Source organism: Hyperolius riggenbachi, chromosome 5 (genome assembly GCF_040937935.1).
Source record: "Hyperolius riggenbachi isolate aHypRig1 chromosome 5, aHypRig1.pri, whole genome shotgun sequence".
NCBI lineage: Eukaryota > Metazoa > Chordata > Amphibia > Anura > Hyperoliidae > Hyperolius > Hyperolius riggenbachi.
In genome coordinates, this window is record NC_090650.1 from 355577855 (window position 1) to 355596965 (window position 19111).

Here is a 19111-nt window from a genome sequence, read left to right on the forward strand (position 1 = left end):
TAGTACTGTGTTGTTGTTTTTGTTGTTGTTTTTGTTTTTGTTTTTCTGAGCCCACCTCAGTCAGTCAGTGATTGGGAATTTTTTCTCTTTAATGCCTCAGCAGGTGAGCACAGACCAGCATCTTGGCTAAATCAAAATGTACAATGCTCAATTTGCAGGGATTTGCATGCAATATTTATGCAATAGCTTGCACAGGACTCATAGGTCTCACCAGTTAATGCAGGTACAATACTGAGAGTGTGGGACTCTGTCCACATTTCTGTGCAGCCTAGTGTTGCAAACGTGCACAGGCAAGTCACAGATAATCAAGAATTTCCTCAGTAATCAGACATCAGCTTACACAGGAAGCACTGGTCTCACCAGTAAATGCAGCTTGTAGTCTATAGCCCATGCATCGGTCGATGTAGGCCCAGAGTAGCGCGCAGATAGCGAGCAGGCTACAAGTGGCTCGCAGCCAAATTATGGGTCTCTGACTGACATATGACGCATGTGCCTGCCCACTTTCCACTATAGCCGGATGCAGAACACTGAGGGGCCAAATAACAGGTTAAATATAACCAAAATTCTATTATATCTGGATTTACTATACCAGGCTCTACTCCCATATACTTATAAGGACACATGGCTGGGACATGGACACTTAGTTTACTATACCCAATATTCTACTTTATACGAGTTCACTATAGTAAGATTATACTGTATTGCTGCTTGCCCAATCGAAAAGGAATGGTGATTTTCAAAGTAAGGGCTGGTTCACACGGGCGTCTGCTGAGCTTTTGCTTGGCATTGCGTTTAAACGCCAGCGTTTAAACGCCAGCGTTTAAAAGCTAGCTTTTGAAAAGCGTTCAAGGCTAGCAGTTCTGGTCTCTGCTATTGTTTCCTCGCGTTTACTGCCTCTGAAAGCAGCATGTTGCTTTTGAGACTAGACGCAACGCTGGGATCTACTGCCAGGCTTTCATGAAAGCCTGCAAAAGCCAGCTCTAAACGCTCCCATTCACTTGCATGGGATGGCAGTAGATCCCAAAAAACGCTGTGACTGAAACGCTGCGTTAAACGCCACAAAAACGCCCGTCTGAACCAGCCCTTACTCAGACCCGACATGTCAAGGTTTTCTGCCCCGGAGTAACACCACAATGGCTATCATTCATAAAGCATTTCCGCATGCTTAAAACAGCTGACTTTACCGCACACGTAGCAAAATCTGCATTCATAAAGGCTCCTTCCGCATCAAAAGCTGACCTTACCGAGCACAGCGATAAATCATCGCCTTATGCGGTGATTATTGTAAAAAATGTAGCAAAATGTTAATTCATAAAGATCACCGCAAGCGGTGTGAGGTCGGGAAGTACCGCTCCCTCTGATGTGGCGATAACAATGTAAGTGAATGGAGACACACAGACCTCCCAGGCAGCTGCAGCAGAGCGGAACACGGAGAAATGTATCAACTCGGCAGCTTCCGTGTCCCCGCAAGCCTACCGCCAGCCTAGTTCGGGGAATCTCCGCAGTGCTACTGCAACTGGATACATTTTTATGAATCAGCAGCTAGAGTTGGGCGAACAGTTCGGCTGTGTTAGCCGAACTGTTCGGCTGCCCAACCTGTCATTTTGATGTGGCTCTTACTACTTCCGGGTCGCAATGACCCGGAGTAGTACGTCTGCGCTGGCCCGGCGGAGCGCGTCCTAGATCGCGCTCCCGTTGCCGGGCACTCTCTGCGCATGTGTGTGACGTCTTGAGTGACGTCACACACATGCGCAGAGAGTGCCCGGCAACGGGAGCGCGATCTAGGACGCGCTCCGCCGGGCCAGCGCAGACGTACTACTCCGGGTCATTGCGACCCGGAAGTAGTAAGAGCCACATCAAAATGACAGGTTGGGCAGCCGAACAGTTCGGCTAACACAGCCGAACTGTTCGCCCAACTCTATCAGCAGCCAGAAGTCTAAAACACCGCCAGCGGTGTTTTCCCGCACTGATTCTCCATACCGACAGCACTTTCATGAATGATAGCCTATGTGTCAAGTGCTACTGGCACCTGTGCTGTTACAAACACTGGCATTCGGCTGCATTTAAATTGCACCTGAATGGGGCTCATAGCCAGCAGATGGGATGCTGAACTGCTCCACAAATGGTCTGTTCAGGTGTCCGTCTGAAAAAAGCCAAAGGGTTAAGAAGCCAAGGCTGTAAATTATGGTTATTCTGCCTTTGGAAGTGAGTCGGGCTGTAGCATAGTAGTGGCACTCCTGAAGTCCACATACCCAGAACTCTCCCGGCTGCAGCCTCGGTGCACAGAGGATGTGCCGCTCCTTCATCCTCAGTTTGACTGGTTACAATCCAGGTCATCACCGGGGGGCAAAGCGGCACAACGGAGGGTAGCCCATCCAAACAGGGGGCCAGTATGTACTTGGCCCCATACTGGACACATTGGCAGGTGGAACTGAACAGGTATGGAGTCAGGTGTCCTTTCAGTAATGGTGTTTGGGCAAGGTTTTGTTACCTGCCTGATCACCTTTTCACAATCTGCCAGGAAACCCATAGACATGAGCTCATTACCCAGTCTGTATGAAAACAACTGCACCACGTGGCATAATCATACAGGGTAACATTTGGCAATAATTGCCTGCTGTCATTATTTTTTCTCACTTTTAAAGTGGACCAAATAGCAGTAGATTCGGTATGCTGTATAGAAAGTAGTTTGGTATGAGAAGGTGCATAAAGAGATTTAGAAGGAACAAGTGTTCTTGTATCTGGAGAGAATCCCCAGGGCCTGGGTAGTACATTGTCTTTAAAGTGAACCAGAGATGAAGCACCTTCATGTATTTTACCATATATATCAGTGGGAACATTAGAGAAAACACCTACCCTGCTCTCTGTTTCATTCTTTACTGCTCAGCATGCTTGTTATCAGCCCTGATAAAATCCCCGACTGAGCAGGCTGGCTTTGCTCAGGAATCATTATAGCTGAGTCTGTCTTCTCTGATGTCTTTTTCAAGCCCAAGCCTGCTCCCTTCTGTCTCTGCTATAATGACTCAGCTATAATGATTCCTAAGCAAAGCCAGACTGCTCAGTCGGATTTTATCAGGGCTGATAACAAGCACGCTGAACAGTGAAGAATGAAACAGAGAGCAGGGTAGGTGTTTTCTCTAATGTTCCCACTGATATATATATGGTAAAATACTTGAGGGTGCTTTGTCTCTGGTTCACTTTAAGTGCCAGTCAACCAGGTTTGATTGTCACTTACAGCAGTCAATGCCAGATTTCAGGCATGGCCACAAAGGCCATGGCCTAGGGCACCAGGAAGCAAGGGGCAGGCTGGCGCACTCATGCAGTCAAGCTGCCAAACTTGAACTGCAGCAGTCAGGCAAGTGTCTGTGACTCGCGGGATGAAGGGACAGCAAACGTGGGCAGTTTGTCTGTGACCTGAGCTGTCACTCGTAATCAGTCAGCTGCTCTTTGAGTCCAACTCCACCCAGCTCCAGCCTATCAGCGGAAAGCATTGATTTAGCCCATAGATGGAATAAAAATGTAACCATTCCAATCATTTCAGATGTAATTGATCCACAAAACAGATTGATAAAATGAGTGACAAATCGATCATTTGTAGTCAATTGGCACCATCAACACTTTCCAATCCATTCAATCGGAAGGTTGATAGTTCAGCAAAATTGCATCATTAATAAGAATCTTTAAATACATTGATTACTGGGACCAATAAAAGTGTGTGTGTGTATGTGGTAGGGGGTTTGCTGTTTGTCAGGTAGTGGCTGGTGCACTCTTGGACGGTAAAAAGTGCAAATCCTGCCCTGATCCCAGTGTGAGTGGAGCCTTAATCAGTGTCTAGGTATTTGATTTCTATTACTTGTTCTATTTATTTTTCCCTACAACGATAATTCTCTCCCTGACATAAACATTCCCTACACAGAGTGCCTAAACATTTATATTTAGGGGCATTTTAAAGTGACCAAAGAGTGTATTAGTACATAAGAGGTCAGTGATCTTTTCTGAAACAGACGTTTGTATTATAACACCTCTCTGATGCTGTTTCTTAACCAGTATACCCCTCTTCTATCATATCCAGCCATAAAAAAAAATCATGTAGTTCAAATTCACTACTGAGAGTGGAGGCACAGCTGAACTTGCTGACTCCCATGTGATCGCGCCTCACCCCTCCCTTCTGATGACTCATGCTGCTTACTTGGAGAGCAGACAGCATAAGTCAACTGGAAGAATGATATGAGGAGTGATTATGTGGAATTCAGCAAGCAGACTTGAGTTAACTACAGGATTCTTTCTGGATAATCCAGAAAAAAAGGGGTCTTCAAGGCGGGGAAGTAGCGCCTGTGCTCTATAAAACTCTTCAGTTTCAGAATATAACTGAGAATTCATATGCATGGATCCTCTTCAAGGTCACCTTTAAGAAAGTTCTTCGCAAGCTGGGAAAATATACATTTCCTCAATTGCTTAGTTTTGTTGCATTGCCATAGTGTTTTGCAAGAACTTTTGAAACTTGACCGGATTGCAAGCTCTTATGCAAATCTGTGGTTTGATTTACTAATGTTCTTTTAGAGGTTTGAGGACAAGAAATACAGTCAAGCTAGCATTGATTTATTTTTTATTTTATTTTTTTTAGAAAAATGGCATCTTATAGGTAACAAATGCTTTTATCTCCACATGGGTCATATCAGACTATTATTAGCAGCCATGCTGTGGCATGCACACACATGCATTCAGTGAGAACCTATCGTCATGATTCCACGACTGCCTGAATTTATTGGAAATGTTTTTACACTGCAGGTGTGTGCATGAGACTGTAACTGCATGGCTGCCATTTCACTAACCGTTTAGCAATCCTCACAGTGATTTGATGAGTAGGGTTCTGACTATTGCCATGCCGCTAACAGACAATTTAAAGGACCACAATCGCAAAAAAAAGTAGGCAGTGAAAATCTGACTGAACCGACAGGTTTTGGGCCAGTCCATCTCCTCATGGGGATTCTCAGGGTTCTCTTTGTTTTCAACAGCATGTCCTGGACAGCACTTGCAAAGTCTGACAAAATAGTGTGCAAGTGAGTAGGGAGGCCGGCTGGTATCTTACTATTTTGGCAGTTAAACTGCTATTCAGGAAATGCTGTTGAAAATAAAGAAAACCCTGAGAATCCCCCATGAGGAGATGGACTGGCTCAAAACCTGTCGGTTCTGTCAGATTTTAACTGCCCACTTTCTTCGCGATAGTGGTCCTTTTAAGTAAAGAAAAAAATCCAAGCAGGTTTTCTGGAACCATTGAAGGCACCTATTCATATGCTGCGCGGGTCTACAGCGTAGGCAGTAATACTGGGGCCATGTGACTTTGGGGGGGTCCAGATACCTTGGTAGAGGTAAGCCTCTAAATGACCAGACCAAGCTGCTGCCTGGGTCCTTCAGAAAGTCTCAGCAGTGCTACGTTTGTGAATGTGCGTGGCACATTGGATAGACACACTGACTGCAGGCGCCTGCGGAGTAGCATGGAGCTTGTCCTGCAGGCAGCATGAAACTCTTCAACAAGCTTTTGTTGGACAGTTTTTTTTTTTTGTTTTTTTGGGGGGGGGGTTGTCCTAGTGCTTGAGGGGGTGTGGGAAGTCACTGGATTATCTTTCTTGGGCACTTTTTCCCTAATGGTACTTTCATAGAGAGAGAGCTCAGAAATGGTTCTCTGCACATTTATTTCCAGCCCGTTGTTTGTGTATACCTGGCACTGCACAGCCTTAAGGTGCATACACACCTTTGATGGATGTCGCCCGTCAGGAATCGGCACCTGATTCCCTTGGGCGACATCACTGGGTCGGGCTGCACAGATGCGAGACAGCTATGTAGCTGACGACGTGTACTGTTGCTATGCAGAGGCAGGACAGATCCGCACATGCGTGATATACGTTTACTCGATTACTTAGTTTTGTTGCATTGTCATAGTGTTTTGGAAGAACTTTTGAAACTTGAACGGATTGCAAGCTCTTGTGTAAATCTGTGGGTTTGATTTATTGAAGCTCTCTACGGTGCTATGGCTTGCATTCCGCACACGGTCAGATTAAATGAGGCAATAAGAAATTCGTAACCAAGTGGTGCAAAGGCAGTCATGTACACGGGCTAGCGACGTGTCCTGTTATGTGGGAGGGGGTAAGGTAAGAGAGGCGACAGAGCGGTGCATGAGTGACCGCACACGCGGTGGGCGGGGAGAACAGTACTCTCGCCTGGAACTGATCCACCAGGCTGATTGCTGGCCGATGCGTCCGAGGGCTGCAATTACTCAATGATCTGGTTTGTGAGCTTTGCGGTCTTTGGCATCAATAATTTGCATTGAAATTAAACAAATCTGATTGGCTGGGGCTCCACCCCTTTTTCTGAATTTGAATTCCAGTCACCCAATGACCAACTGTACCAGGTTTGAGGCTTGTGCCATTAACAGTGCAAGAATGGCAGCAATTAAACATTCCCTTTTGAAGATCAATGGGTGAATTTTGATTGGCTTTTGTAGGCTCCACCCACTTTTCTGAATATGACTCCCAGTCACCGACTGTGCAAAGTTTTTAAGAACCCTGCCATTGACAGTGTAAGAATGGCTGCAGTTTACATTTTTCCCAGTGACATTTGTATTTGTCTCTGCCCACTTTTTGGTTATGGGGATAAAAAGTATCCTATATGTTATTCCAGGTAATGTACTATGTGTGTGCCAAATTTCATTCAAATCTGTTCAGCCATTGGTGCGTGATTGAGTAACAAACATCCAAACGTTCGCATTTATATTATAATCTGGCCTGGTGAACAAGTCTTTTTAACTGCAGTTAGAAAAAATAATAAACTAGCCATGTAAGTCAGATGGCCAGGAAGGAGGAGCTACTAAGCACATAGCACCTCCCCCTGAGCCAGTGCCTACCCATATGGCTTTCAAAATGGAGAGGAGAGGGAACAGAAATATCCCAACTTTAAATCTCCCACCACTGTGAATAATCAAGCAGATGCCAGGGTTCCCGTTCAGCTGGAACATAGACAGAAGGTGGTTGGTGGTACTGCAATCATGGCAAAATCGAAGTCATATGAGGGGAAAAAAGACTTTTTGTAAAAAAATAAAATAATAGACCCTGGATCACAATCATCTGACTGCTTTTGCAACTGATTTAAAGGACAACCGAGGTGACATGTGACATAATTAGATAGACATGTGTATGTACAGTGCCAAGCACACAAATGACTATGCTTCCTTTTTTTTCTTTCTTTCTCTGCCTTAAAGAGTTAAACATGAGGTATGCAAGTGACAGTTTCTGTCCGGGTCGGGACTGGATCGGACAGTAGCATAACCCTCCCTGATAAGAAATTACAGCAAACAACTTAATGTTAGTAGATGGCTTCTGAGAGCAGGAAAGAGATAAAAAGGGTCAATAATTCAGATTTGGGCTCCGGCATTCTTCAATGAAGGAGCCGTTGAGCAGAGAAAATGAAGCCGTAAAAACTAGATTTAAATCTAAAATAAAACTGCAGGATAGCTAAAAAAAATCATTTTTGGGAGAGGGAGGATAGATACAATTCTTTATCTCATCAGTTTATTTTCACCTTGGATATCCTTTAAAACCTTTTTAAAGGATGACGTATGAGAAGATGGACTAGTCCAAAACCTGTCAGATTTGAACTACTTTCTGCTGTAGTAGTCCTTTAATGTTTCCATTTATTCCTGAGAACTTTCCCTAAAATAAAATAAACTTTTGAAGAAAAGCAAGAACCACTATGATTATATCACCATGGTTGGCTATAAGAACGCAAAGGACAGGGATAATTGCAAGGCAGCAGTTACCTTCAGCCTGCAGAGCATAGTAATGTGCATACAGTTTACACTCTCTTCTCTTCCAAGCATGCTCTATGTAGGAGGGATGGTGAGCAGAGTCCTCACAGTACAGGGAATACAGTGACAGTTAAGTCAGATTGACCCAGTGGAAAATTGCAGAAGACCAAACATAGAATTGTAAAGACGCACGCAGTTTGTTGTGTTCATATGAGAAAATGACTAAAAGGTACCTAGCAACATGATATTGTAGCTGTGGTGAAGAATAGTTGTTTTCACTGCCCAGACAAACGATTGTTCTTAGTTGAGAAGGAACCTTTGGTTATAATTGCATATCTATGACAAGGTAACCCTTGCAGTGGATGCAGAAATGTTATTCACAGATGCAGCTATAATACCTGGAATGCAAACCGGTCCATATGCCCCATTTCTGCACCAATCTTCAGATATGACAACTGCAGCTTATTTTTTTTTATTATTTAAATGGCGCCATCATCTTTTGTGTATGTGTGTGTGTATGTATATGTGTGTGTGTATATATATATTTCTCAAAACATACAATAATGAAGAGGCTAAATACATAATACAATCAGGACAGCCAAAGACACAAGTACTAATCCATACAATCTATGTGTAGTTGTACTTTGAAAACATCACCAATACTAGTACATGTTAATTTGCTAAAATACACAGAAACAGGAAACACTAGGGGGAGGTCCCTGTCCTTGCGAGTTTAATTTCTATGGTTACAGGAAGTACACCATACCCAGTGGGATCAATATAATTTCACTACTCCTCCATTTGAATTCGGGCAGCACAGGGCGTAGTGGTTAGCGCTCTCGCCTTGCAGCTCTGGGTCCCCAGTTCATATCCAAGCTAGGGCACTCTGCACAGAGTTTGTATGCTCTCCCCGTGTCTGTGTGGGTTTCCTCCGGGCACTCCAGTTTCCTTCCACATCCCAAAAATATACAGTTAAGTTAAAGGTTTCCTCCTAAATTGGTCCCAGAGTGTGGTACATACACTACACGATACATACATAGACATATGACTATGGTAGGGATTAGATTGTGAGCTCCTCTGAGGGACAGTTGGTGACAAGACAATATAGTCTGTACAGCTCTGCGGAAAATGTCGGCGCTATATAAATATAGCGCTGACATTGGGTTGAAATGATAATTCCTCCCTACGTCCTCCAGGACGGCCCTCCTGAGATTGTGTAGTCTCCCCCCCCCAAATCGGAAACACCTGACAAGAATTAGAATAATAGATTAGTATAAATCCCACCCCTCCACAATCTCCCCTCAGTTTTTTGTAAGTTTCCTAGACTCACCACGGAAGCACCTACGGAATCCTGGTGGTAGGGGAGCCTGATGGCACCTACTTTATCTAAATGACCAGGCTCAAGTCAAGATTTCTGTCTGAGAGCGGTTCGGGTCTGCGCTGGGCGCGACCCGGCTAGTGGATTGTTTGGCAGCCATACCTTTCTCCACGTGTTGGGGTGGGGGAGGTCGTAGGATTTCTCCCATTCCACTGCTCTCTCGGACGGCATGGCGGCTGGGTGGACGCCGGCTTCTCTTCCGCATTGGAATTCCGGAAGTTGAAGTCGGAAGTGACGCGGAACCACGCCGCATGGCCAGCGTCAGACGCGGAGGCACGTGTGCGCATAAAAGGGGCGGTCCCGACGTGCGCATCTGGGGATCACCTCGCACGCAGCCTGGCCACACTGTGCAGCTCGGAATCCGCGCAGCACTCCCCGCCGCTGCAAGCAGCTATACGGCCGGACAGCAGACCACCCAGCACGCCGCCAGGACTGCACTGTGTGCAGCGATACTCTGCAGGGGCCATGGAGCAGTCAGCAGAGCCCACTCCAGAGACTAGGCAGATGCCTCCGGCTGTCACTGGGGAGTCAGGACAGCAGCCGGTAAGGTACTTTTTGATTCCTGTTTGTTTTATGCTACAATGTGCTGTTTATTCAGGGATCCCGGTGGGGGGGAGGCTTCTCCACTTCGTTCCAGAGTGGCAAAAGATAACAAAGAACGAGTTTATTCTGACTCTAATTCAGCATGGTTACAGAATAGAATTTGTATCTCCTCCTCCCTCCCGGGTTATAGTCACTTCTATTCCCAGGGATCAGATCAAAGCGGAAGCCTTCATGGACTCTGTTTCCTCCCTTCTGCAGAAGAACGTGATTCGACCGGTTCCAACTCAGGAACAGGGGAAGGGATTCTACTCACGAGTATTCTTGATCCAGAAACAATCAGGAAAGTTTCGAATGATCTTGAATTTGAAACCTTTGAACCCTTACATTGTGGAGAAGAGGTTCAGAATGGAGAGCATTGCCTCTGTTCGCAACCTCATGTCTCCAGGGGAATTTCTGGCAACGGTGGATCTGGAGGATGCTTACCTCCACATCCCAATCCACCCCCTGTTTCAGAAGTATCTGAGATTTGCTGTCCAGACAGGGGAGTCGATATGCCACTTTCAATATCAGGCTCTCCCGTTCGGAATTTCGTCGGCCCCAAGGATCTTTACGAAGGTTGTGGCAGAGGTGATGTCCTTTTTGCATCTCCACAATGTAAGGGTCCTTCCTTACTTAGACGACTTTCTTTTTATGGCAGAGACCCGGGAGGTCTTGCAAAAGCAGCTAGATTTTTCGCTCCAGCTCTTGAACAGTCTGGGTTGGATAGTGAGCGCGGAGAAGTCTCACTTACACCCGGTTCAGAGCTTAATTTTTCTGGGGCTAAGGTGGGACACGACGGTCAGACGTGTCTTTCTACCCGAACAAAAAATAGACAAGCTGAGATCAGAGATTCAGGGAATCCGATTGAATCCTCATGTTCCCCTCCGGAAATTAGTATCAATCCTAGGTCTGATGTCTTCTGCCATTCCAGCAGTAGAATGGGCCCAGGCCCATTCACGAGACCTACAGACTTGGGTTCTAACAAATTGGGACAGAGATCATCGGTCGTTAGACAGAAGAGTGACGATACCCGATCGGGTGGTAGAGTCCCTTCTCTGGTGGGATCATCTAACCAACCTGAATCAGGGCCGCAGGTGGACCCAGGAGATTCCATTGAAGTTGTATACAGACGCGAGTGCCTGGGGTTGGGGGGCCCACTGTCTTGGTCACCAGGTTCAGGGATTATGGGACAAACAGATGTCCCACAGATCATCCAATTACAGAGAGCTCAGGGCGATCCTACTGGGATTACAAGCCCTGCATCCGATAATCTCCAACTCGGAGGTTCTCGTGTTCTCGGACAACTTTGTCTCGGTCTGCTATGTCAGGAAACAGGGAGGCACTCGAGTGCCGGACCTGCAGTACCTAACATCGCAAATCATGTCATGGTCAGAAGCCAACCTGGAGTCCATATCAGCGGTCCACATTCGAGGGATCCACAACAAACAGGCAGACTCTCTAAGCAGAGGCTTTGTGGAAGAGTCAGAATGGGAGCTCAATCCCGACGTTTTTCGGGAGATCACAGAAAGTTGGGGAACTCCTGTTCTCGATTTGTTTGCCAGGCCAGGGAACGCAAGAGTCAAAGATTTTTGTACCCTGGATCCTTCTGTTTCAATAAACAGAATAGATGCCCTGTCGATCCCGTGGCCGGAGGGTCTGCTTTACGCGTTTCCTCCATTCAAGTTGATACCAAGAGTTCTCAGGAAGATCCTGACAGAGCATGTGGAGGTGATATTGATAGCACCTTGGTGGCCAAGAAGAGCTTGGTATCCACTCCTTCAGTCCCTAGTAATCAGGGGCCCTTGGCATCTTCCGTGCAGGCCGGACCTACTTTTACAAAACGGCCAGGTCCATCCGAACCCAGAATTCTTACATCTGACTGCATGGATCCTGAGGAGCAGATATTGAGGGATCGGGGGTTTTCCAGTGATGTGGTTAAAACATTATTGGCCTGTAGGAAGCCAGCTACTAGGAAGAAGTACAACAAAGTTTGGTACACCTTCTCCGCTTGGAAACAGAAGAATGTTTCCAGGTCAGATAGCATTGCCTCAATTTTAGAATTTTTACAGCACGGGGTTCAGTTAGGCTTAACTGTTAGTACCCTAAGGGCCCAGGTGTCGGCTCTTTCGGTTTTTCTTTCTAGACGGCTATCGGCCGATGTTTATGTTAAAAATTTTCTGAAGTCGGTGGAGCGTTCACAACCGGTTCCCCAGAAGCTAGTTCCCCCATGGGATTTATCATTGGTATTAGATTTTTTAACTTCAGACAAGTTTGAACCCTTGGATTCGGTCCCCTTGAAGTTCCTTACACTTAAGGTTGTTTTTTTGGTGGCCATTACTTCAGCTCGCAGGATCGGAGATATCCAGGCATTATCTATTAAAGATCCGTACATGGTAATCCATGCTGACAGGATTATCTTCAAACTAGATCCCTCTTACTTACCCAAAGTATCTACATCCTTTCATAGGACCCAGGATATTGTACTCCCTTCCTTTTTGGCTGACCCACAGAATGACAAGGAGAGGAGGTTGAGCTCTTTGGATGTTAGAAGGGCAGTTTTGATTTATCTGGATAGAACCAGAGAGTGGAGAACTTCCACTAACCTTTTTGTAGCGTTTGGGGGTTCTAAGAGGGGAGGTCACGTTTCTAAAATGACAGTGTCTAGATGGATTAAGCAGTTGATATCCCTAGCATACTCAGAAGCTCAGTTACAGGTGCCCGACCACATTACGGCACACTCGACAAGATCCTTATCAACGTCCTGGGCGGAGAGATCAGGAGCTTCTCTGGATCAGATATGTCGAGCCGCGACCTGGTCCAGCCACTCGACCTTTATCAAACACTACAGAGTGGAGCTCCTTTCAAGTCAGGACCAGGCCTTTGGCCGCAAGGTTCTTCAAGCCGTTATCCCACCCTAAAGGTAAATTTCTCGCTAAATCTCAGGAGGGCCGTCCTGGAGGACGTAGGGAGGAAGTGCCGGCTGCTTACCTGGTAGCAGTGTTCCGGCGAGTCCTCCAGGACGGCCGCCTAAGTTCCCGGCCCTATTATATCTATTAATGGTATGTTAGTGGTTGGTGGACTAATTTCTCTTCATTAAACTGAGGGGAGATTGTGGAGGGGTGGGATTTATACTAATCTATTATTCTAATTCTTGTCAGGTGTTTCCGATTTGGGGGGGGAGACTACACAATCTCAGGAGGGCCGTCCTGGAGGACTCGCCGGAACACTGCTACCAGGTAAGCAGCCGGCACTTTCCAACGTGTCAAATATGTTCCCCGTCGATAACTGGATAGTTTTTTTTAGATCACTACTGCAGAAAATGAATCCAGTTATCAATCGAGAGCAGCCTGGATCTGTCAGAAATTATTTTGACCTGTCGATCTGATGGGAAACTGCATCATGTGTATCTAGCATTAGTGAACACATGGGTAAATGTCTTGCCATAAAAACCTGTTCTGATGTAACTATAGCAGTATGGAAAGTGAAAGCGCAACAAAACTAACATCACCTGCCCAACTAGTAGTAAAAATGTATTGTGTTTATGGGAGGTTTCTTAGGTGACTGATAAAGCAAACAGTAGCATGCTGGGAGATGCGAAACCTACTGAATGAGGGCTGATGGTTTTGTAGTTCATAATCTTTGGAACAAAAGGTGGTCAGATTTGTACAGAACATTTAATCAAAATGGGAGAGCTGCATTTAGTATGTTGCAAACTTTGGGGCACTAATGCAAAAGAGGTACTGTATAATATGGAGTATTCAGTCCCATCATCCAGACAGTTGCTTAGTGTATGGCCACCTGTACTGTCATCCTAACTAATAAAACCTGTCCCTGTGTCCCCTGTCCCTGTGTCCGTGCTTTTTGCCAGCTCGCATATGCGGCACACGGACGTTACGGGCAGGAGGCGGCCGAGTGCACACGAGGCGGACGTTACAAACAGGCGGACAAGGGCAGGGGGCGGCCGTGTGCGCACGAGGCGGACGTTACAAACAGGTGGACAAGGGCAGGGGGGCGGCCGTGTGCACATGTGGCGGATGTTACAAACAGGCGGACAAGGGCAGGGGGGCGGCTGTGTGCGCACCCGGTAGGGAGCACGGCCGTGCAAGCACGAGGCGGGGAGTGCGGGCGGACGCCCTTGGGAAGGGGGTCGCCTCCTAGCCCTAGCGCCCGTATTTTAACGGGCGGGCTAATTAACCAGTTAGCAATAAAAATTTCCAACAAGTGTAGTTCCCAAGCTGTTATCGGTTATCACAGATAATCACACTCTCACTCAAGCAAAGTGTAGTTTCCATAATGCTGAATTTGCTTTGCATGTTTGAGTTCAGGAGGCAAAGAAAGACACGTATCATTCTGGTGAGACCATAAACACTTTAAAGGTAACCTGAAGTGAAAGGGAAATGGTGGCTGCAATATTTCCTTTTAACCACTTTTTAGCCTATGTCTATCTACATCCTTGGAATATGTTGGTGCTTTAATAATCCTCTGACTTCATCTAAGCCTCGAGGACGTCGATATAAGTCTTGTAGCTGAAGCACAGCTGTGTACGATTAGGCTTGCTCCTGTGTACACCTCCGTCACTATCTACTGCAGCATTAATTTGTGAAAGGGAATATATACTCACGTATAAGCCTAATTTTTCAGCACAAAAAAATGTGCTGAAAAGTTACCCCTTCGGCTTATATGCGAGTCAGTGGAGCAGAACAGATAGTGGAGCAGGTTTTGTTACTGGCTCCCTGCTGTGTCTGTGCCCCCTATCCCCTGCAACATGGTGTGCAGAGTGCACTGCTTAGGACTACCTGTGTCCCCTGGCTTGAGGAGCGGAGCGTGCAAGCAATGTGTCAGCGATGCAATGATTGGGGATTCTTCCTGTGTGGCATTCGCTGTCTCATATCTATTACCCCCATCTAGTGGGGCCTTGAGACACAGCTGTATCATCCTTGGGGCACATCTGGCTATGGGGATGGAGTCTGACTTGTCCTGGGGGCACATCTAGCTACTGTGGAGGGGGCTTATACGCTAATCAAACATTTTTCCTGGTTTCTGAGAGAAAAGTGGGTACATCGGCTTATATGCGAGTATATACAGGGATATGTTTCCTGAGACAATAAGATTGATTTTTACCATTAAAAATACTTTTATTTTCTCAGTTCATAGTGAAAAAATATACACTGCAGCATTATTTCAGGATGAAATATCCTCCCTATAAATTGTGACAGGAACATAATTGAATTATGTGATAAATGGTAGAAATAACCAAACAAAATCTGTGAGGTGTTAGGGTAGTACATTTTGCTAAGAATTATTTTTTTCTAAATCCATTTTAACAGGAAGATTAAGAAAGAAATGGAAAAAATTCATTATTTCTCAGTTTTTGGCCATTATAGTTTCAAATTAATACATGGTACCGTAATTAAAACTCATGTATTTTATTTGCCCATTTGTCCTGGTTATTACACAGTTTAAATGATGTCCCTATCACAATTTATGGCGCCAATATTTTATTTAGAAATAAAGGTGCATTTTTTTCAATTTTCGTCCATCACTATTTACAAGCTTAGTAGTAGTAGTAGTAGTACGGTATTGTATCGTGTTAAATCAGGATGATACCATTTATTGGCTAACTAAAAAGAATAAGAATAAGCGAGCTTTCGGCTTTGCAGCCTTCGTCGGGCTTACAATCCTGTATGCTTGCAGGCTGATGGTACAGACAGCTTTATACATGCAACATCAAAAGGATACACAGATTTATTTATTTTTTTCAAGCATAAATACATGTCATTAAGATACCTTAAGTGAAACCGAGCTTCTAAATGGGGTGGAAGGTTGTTAGCAGAGATAAGAATTCTTGTTTATATCATGTTACCAGACCTGGGAGTTGGACTGCAACAGAGGCATCGTAAATTCTGAGTTCACAAGTTTAGCTATATGAGCTGAGAAAGAGTTTGGCGTTAAATATCCTCAATCTCATACCAATATAAAAAGTTTTTGTCCTTATTTAAACCTTTTGTCCACTGCTTTGATCAATTTGTAAATTTTGTTTCTGCTATTAATCGATCATTTGACGTTTTTAAGCCACCCTTCAGGGCAGTGACACGATGATCATACATGCTGTGTCCGTTGGACCGAAAGTGTGTAACAACTGGGAGTTCAGATTTGGTATCGTTAATAGTGTGCCTGTGTCCATTCATACGTTTGTGCAGAGTTTGTCCAGTTTCTCCCACGTACATAACATTGGGGCATTTAGCACACATGATCAGATATACCAGATTGGTGGATTCTTATTCTTTTTAGTTAGCCAATAAATGGTATTATCCTGATTTAAAACTTCTTCTATTTACAAGCTTATAATTTTAAAAATATACTCTCTTGACATGTATATTTAAAAAGTTCAGACCCTTAGGTAACTATTTTTTTTTTTTTTTTTTTTTTGTGTTTGTTTTTTTTTAACCACTTTACCCCCCGCCCGTACAAATTTCTCCGTCCCTTTTTCCATCCTTTCACCCCCGGGGACGGAGAAATCCGTACTTTCCGCGCTCCCGCCGCTGCCTGCGCTCCCGCTCGCTCTAGCGCGCACTCCCGCTCGTAAACACGCCGCTCGCCCGGAGATCAATGAACGGGAAAATCCGTTCCCGTTTGTTGATCTAAGCCCCGCAATGATCCGCTGCTTATCCGATAAGCAGCGCGATCATTGTGAAAAAAAAAAACTTTACCAGCCTCCTAGTACTTCCTACACAATAAATTAACTCATTACCTCCCACGCTCCCCCTTTTTTTTTTTTTTTTGTAATTAAAAAAAAAATTAGATTTACAATTAAAAAAAATACATAAATAGTTACCGTAGGGACTGAACTTATTTATGTCAGGAGGGTACAACACTGTTACTTTATAAACTATGGGCTTGTAATTAGGCAAAACTGAAAAAAATGCACCTTTATTTCCAAATAAAATATTGGCGCCAAACATTGTGATAGGGACATAATTTAAACGGTTTTATAACCGGGACAAATGGGCAAATACATTTCATGGGTTTTAATTACAGTAGCATGCATTATTTAAAAACTATAATGGCCGAAAACTGAAAAAAAAATTTTCCCCACATTTTTCCTATTTTCCCATTAAAACATATTTAGAATAAAATAATTCTTGGCATAATGTCCCACCTAAAGAAAGCCTAATTGGTGGCGGAAAAAACAAGATATAGTTCATTTAATTGTGATAAGTAATGATAAAGTTATAGACGAATGAATGGAAGGAGCGCTGAAAGGTGAAAATTGTTCTGGTGCTCAAGGGGTAAAACCCCTCAGTGGTGAAGTGGTTAATTGTATTTTTTTTTTTTTTTTTTTATTTTTTTTTTTTTTATTAAGAATATGTATTTGGGTAATTTTTGGTGTGGGAGGGAAACATGTAATGTAAAATAATGTAATGTAGAAAATGTATGTGGGTGTAGTTTACTATTTGGCCACAAGATGGCCCCAGACAAAGTCCTGGAAGCGTACGATCACGCTTCCAGGAACTACAAGGAGGCTGGGAAACTTTTTTTTTTTTTTTTTTGTTGTTGTTGCAGAAATACCGTTGCTTTTTCTGCGGGGGACTTAGATCGGTGAATGGGAATTATATTCCCATTCACGGATCGGGGGGGTAACGGCAGGCATCGGGAGCGCACGCGTGATCGCGCGCCTCAGGCAGCAGCACAGTCCAGATAGACTGAAGTGGTTAAACAGCGACATAGCTAAATGTCAAAACTGCTGTGGTCCATAAGGGGGAAACAAGTCTGGATAGAGCAGTGGTTAAACAATACCAGTTGTCTGGTAGTCCTGCTGCATATATTTAAAATGGTCGTAGGCAAATTTGGTAGGAGGGTGAAGCCAAAAGATGGCTCACCTTGCTCCCACTGAAACTTAAGGCCATGTTAAATAGTATTCCTCATGGAGAAGCTTTGCAAAGCTTTGATTTACTGATTACATTCTGCTTTGGTACATGATCTGGACTAAATGTAAATTTGAGACTTTCAAATCAGAGAATTACATATCTATCACCTGACCAAACTGATCACATGCTTCTCCATGAGTTCTCCTGGACATGACCATCACTATTGATTAGCCAACTTTATCTCTTCCATGTAGTGTGAGGGCTTACCTTCTTACCAAATCTGTTGGGCCTCATGCTACATGGAATTGCTAAGATTGGGCAATTAAAACTTGATGTGTGTACGACCCCTCATCTTCTTCTCAGAAACAGAGAACAGCATATTTGTACATCAGGTTATGGGCAACAGTTGTAGTTTTGAATAAAAACTGTACTAGTAGGAATGTGGTGTGGGATTTCAGCCTAGCCTCAATGAAAACATCTCTGTCCCATTTATGTCCCTGAAACCACACTTGAAAGCAGACCAGAACTCACGACACACACCTGCCCCTGTTTAGTTATATTCTCCCTCTATTCAGGCTTTCTATTTCTGCGTTATTAGGGCTGGCATTTGATTGCTTCTTTTGTAAAGATGCTTTGGGTGGGTCGTGCGTATCTTCAGTGCAGTTTTTCTGCATGCTGTTATCTGGAAATAAATGTGTTAGAACATTTCCCAATGCTGGAGGGGTTGTCCGATCTTCTGCCATGACTCAGCAGCGGCACACAGTACTGTGCAGCCCATTTGTACAGCTGTGCTTCAATATTTTAAGCAACAACAAAGTGGTTGCTAAAACAAACCTGGTAAGCATTGCATTAACCCAGCGTGGACTTATTTGTGACCAGCTACAGAATCCACTTGCAGGATTATGGTGCTCACAGTGAAAACGTGCCCATACATCTAGTGATTTTGGCAGCCAATGAACCTATAGCTCTCTCTCTCTCTCCCTCTCCCATGCACCGCAGGCTGATTCCCTAGCATGAAATCTTTCGGCAGTCGGCCTCATGACGCTGCTTTATCGTCTCGCTGTCCCTCCTACTGCTGGTCTATCTGGCTGCAGTAGTGTCTGAATTACACCAGAAACAAGCATGCAGCTAATCTTGTCAGCTTTTTACAATAATGTCAGAAACACCTGATCTGCTTCATGCTTGTTCAGGCTCTATGGCTCCATATCCATCTCACTTCAGGTGTCCAAAGAGGTCTCAGGTTTAATACGTATCTGGGGTTTCCTCCAGCTCCCTTGAGGACGCTCTGTTCCTTGCTGTCTCCCCGGACCGCTACTGTCTCCCGCTGGATGGCCCGGGACTGTGGCTTCGTTGTGCATGTGCGATTCAACCTCGCGCACTCCCCCTTCCTGCTCCAATGGTTGGGATCATTCTGCAAGTGCAGCTTCTGGCCACTGGAGCGAGCACTGTCAGGCCATGCATGCGCGACCAAGCGTGGCCACA

General features: G+C 44.8%; 1 protein-coding gene across 2 annotated transcripts in view; it reads left to right on the forward strand.

The window, feature by feature from the left end:
• Positions 1-19111, forward strand: part of SGK3 (serum/glucocorticoid regulated kinase family member 3) — a 108039-nt gene that overhangs the window by 4116 nt on the left and 84812 nt on the right. Inside the window, exon 1 of one of the 2 annotated variants that reach the window (XM_068237463.1) lies at positions 12946-12997. The exons of the other annotated variant lie outside the window; for it this stretch is intronic. The gene's annotated coding sequence lies outside the window, so the exon portion shown is untranslated. Of the gene's footprint in view, positions 1-12945; positions 12998-19111 lie in introns of those variants that run through there. 2 annotated transcript variants of the gene reach the window in all.